The sequence below is a fragment of the Canis lupus genome, chromosome 12 (genome assembly GCF_003254725.2).
Source record: "Canis lupus dingo isolate Sandy chromosome 12, ASM325472v2, whole genome shotgun sequence".
NCBI lineage: Eukaryota > Metazoa > Chordata > Mammalia > Carnivora > Canidae > Canis > Canis lupus.
The window spans coordinates 2,124,840-2,128,968 of record NC_064254.1 but is presented as its reverse complement, the minus strand read 5'-3'; positions in this window follow the sequence as shown (position 1 = coordinate 2,128,968).

Here is a 4,129-nt window from a genome sequence, read left to right as displayed (position 1 = left end):
ACTCCCTTCCACCTCACTCTGCCTTGAAGACTCAGCATGAGCTACTAGATAAGAAATAGGAGACATGGAGATGTCAGCATAGGCTTGTGGGTCTTAATCCTGGGTGCACTTGTATAATCACTTGAGAATATCATTTAAATTACTGATTGATAACTCTACCTTCTGTTCTTCTCCTCCACTACCAAGAAATTTCTATTTGATTAGTCTGAAGTGGAATCCTAGTAATGATACTTTTTGTGAAGCTCTTCAGGTAAACCTAGCAGGAAGTTGGAATTGAGTATTACTGATCAAGAAGTAGGGTTAATATTTCAAACCAGTTGAGTAGCCAAATGGATTTTCATGCCAGTCTTTATTGTGCTGTGCCACATAACCAAGGACAATGAGAATCTGTACGTGGTTTGCTGGCTAACCAAAAAGTTTTAGATTTTTTGTATTTTTACTAAGCAGAATTTGGGATTGCTTTTATATTTTTTAAAAAAGACTTTATTTATTTATTCATTAGAGAGAGAGAGAGAGAGACGGGCAGAGACATAGGCAGATGGAGAAGCCGGCTCCATGCAGGGAGCCTGATCTGGGACTCAATCCTGGGTCTCTGGGATCACACCCTGAGCTGAAGGTAGACACTCATCTGCTAAGCCACCCAGGCATCCTTAATTTTATACTTTTGGTGGTTGTGATACAAAAGAAGTCTGCAGTTCTTTTCCTAACCCTATTTCCTCTGCCTGCTTTCTCATTCCACCCGAGGCAGTTAAGAGATGCTATGAATTACTCTAATTCAAGAATAATAGGATAGAATAGGGACTTCCTGTATTAGGATTATTCCTGGTCTTTCCATGAGACTGGGGAAAAGAGGAGAAAATAAAGCTTCTTTTCATAAATCTGGACAGGTGAGAAAGTTCGAAGAAGTTAAGGCTCCAGTTGTTACTACCTAAGATTGAGGCAAGTAGCATAGATAAGTTCTGCTTTAGGCTTTGGGTGAACATTTTTGGAAAATAACACTGGTAAGGACATTTCCCCTGGGCAAGTTTTCTCTCCCCATCAATGGGCTAAATAGAGACCTTAAAAGGAAAAGGGTAAAATTCCCTTTTTCTTTCAGGTATTGTCAAGAGACTTAAAACCTCTCCCATACTTTTGATTGCCAGTTTACATGGGGTAAAGTACATGATTATGCTATTCAAAATTACCCTGTGCCTAGACCCAAGGCATCTAGACCCAGGATAGAAGAAGGTTCAGAGCAGAAATACATAATAGTTCTATAAGAAGTTGGTGTCTTCAGTTTCTCCTTCTCACTTTATTCCCATTATTGACTTATGCTTTTGGACAGTCAGGTAGAACAAGGGTAACTGGCATTTGTGGATGCAAAATCTCACATGGAAATTACTAGTTCTCTATAATAGAGTAAATGTCTATGAATTATCAATTAAACTTCGAGCTAGGATAATACCATGCTGAGCAGCATTTTGAAAATAGCAGCCAGATTCTTAGAGGAGACAGGGACTAATTTTGAGGGTCAAGGCAGGCTATTCTGCATCTTCAAATATGTAATGTAACCAACCTTAAAGACACGACATATAAAGTGAAAAACTGCTACATTTAAAGAAAAACTGGATGAATTCTGGAAATCAGCATGCATTTCTGAGGCCATGGTAGTAAGTGAGTAACTGTAATCCACATTTTCTGATAGAGTCCCAGTGAATTAGCTATTTAGTACTGTATAAAAAATTACCCCAAAATTCAGTGGCTTAAAGCAATAAATGTATATTATTTCTTAGGTCAGAAAGTGGGGAGCAGTTTAGCTGAGTAGTTTGGCTTAGTCTGCATAATGTTGCAGTCAAGGTTTGGCTAAAGCTGCAGTCATCTGAAGGCTTGACTGGGGCTGGTGGATCTACTTGCAAGAAAATTCATTCATATGGCTGTTGACTGGAGAACTCAGTTCCTCATCATGCAGCTGAACAAGTGATGAGAGAAAGAAAGGGATGGGAGCTGCAATGTCTTCCATAGCCTGTTCCTGGGATTGATATACCATCACTTCTGCTGTTTCAGTTGATCATAGTGATGTCTAGGCCAATTCTGATAAAATGTGGGAGAGGACTGTACAAGAGTTAATTACTGGAGGTTGAGAGACATTGGGGATCCTTGTGGAGACTGGTTATCATATCCTCCTAGAAAGCAAAACATTTTCATTATTTGCTCCCCCAGTACTGACAGTGCTTTGCTTTTTTTTTTTCTCTTAAATCAACCTTTTTCTCCCTGTTTCTATATTTCTATCTCACATAAAATAGAGGGACCATCATATTTTCCATATTTCCTACTGCTATAGGAATATTGTAGTAAAATAGGATTTTCTTCTTTTGAAAACATGATATTCCTAGGAGAGAATTTTAGGGCTTTTGTTCCATATTTGTGAGCAAAATATTCAAAGATATGATACTGAAGACATTGTGGATATATGAAGGCATGGTTACAATGAAAGGATGAAAAATAATTTTCTTCTCTCTCTTCCAACTCATACATTAATGTCATAAAATGATAAATGTATCTTCCTTACAATTCAATAGTCTTAAACGTCTAGTAGGATTGTCTGGGGTTACTTCCCTCATACTAAAAATTGTTGAAATACCTCTTTTTGTAATGATTGAGGTATAATTTGCAGACATATATTTTTATAAGCCCAGCTTTCAAGTATAAACTTTGACATATGTTGACAAATGTACACACCCAAATAATCCATATTCCAATCAAGATATAGAATATCAATTTTCCCCCAGGCAATCGGATCTAATTTCTTTTTTTTTTTTCAGATCTAATTTCTATCACCAACGTTTTAGTTTTGCCTTTTCAAGAACTTATAAACTGTAATAATACACTATTGTATTTAATTTCTGTCACTCAACATAATGTTGTTGAGACCATGTATATGGTATAAACTATTGTATATGTCAATAGTTTATTCCTTTTATATTTTTCAGTTGAGTTCTATTGCATGAATATGCTACAATTTTCCCACTTATTTTCCTGCTGATGGGCATTTGGGATGTTTCTAGGTTTGGGCTATTATGAATAAAGTTGCCAAAAACATGCACTTTAAAGTCTATTGTGGACACATTTCATTTATTTTATAATTTTATTTTCATTCCTTGTCATTTATTGTCAAAAAAACAACATGATCTAGGATCATATAATTTTTGTTACTTGTGTATTATTTTGTTTTCAATTTTGTTTTTGCTTTATTCTGTTAATATAGTGAATTAAACTGTAATTTTTCTTTATGTATTACAGTTTTTATTTATTATTGGCTTTGACATACTACTATTTTAATTAGATTTTTCATCTGTGCAACCCATTCTGTGGGTTGTCTTTTCATTCTCTTGATTGTGTCTTTTGATGTATTAAAATAGTCTAATTTATGTAATTGTTCTCAAGGAAGACGAGGGTTGTTCCCTGTGCTGTTGATATGATATTGAAGAAACCACTGCCAAATCCAAGTTCATGAAGATTTTATCTTCTTTTCTTTCAATAGTTTCATGGTTTTAACTCTTAAATTTAGGTTTTTGGTACACTTTGATTTAATTTTTTAATGGTGTATGGTAGAGGTCCAACTTCATTCTTTTGCTAATGGATGTCGAATATTCACAACACCCTTTGTTAAAAAGACTATTCTTTTTACATTGAATGGTCTGGGCAACCTTATTGAAAATTATTTTGCCATATATGTAAGAGGTTACTCCTGGACTCTGTTCTTGTTTATTACTCTATATGTTTATCCTTATGCCAATACCACTCTGTTTTGATTACTATGGCTCTGTGGTGAGATTTTAAATTATGAAGTGTGAATCCACCATCTTTGTGAGTTTTTTTATATTAAAAATTGTATTTATTTAGAAATTTAAGGCAGTGTAAGATATGTTTTTAAACTGTACAGTGTCTTTTTGCCGTTAACACACTACCAAATGTGTCTTTAGAGAGCTCTGTCCTGTGATATTTTAGTAGTCACTAACCTTGTCTGGTACAGTATGGGGGTTGTAAATTGGCATGGAAATTCAAGCCAGGTTCTTGTTGGTACACAGCACAAATTAATTATATATGAGATAGTCGTTTCCATCATCAGTTGTCTCTGATGCAACTTATA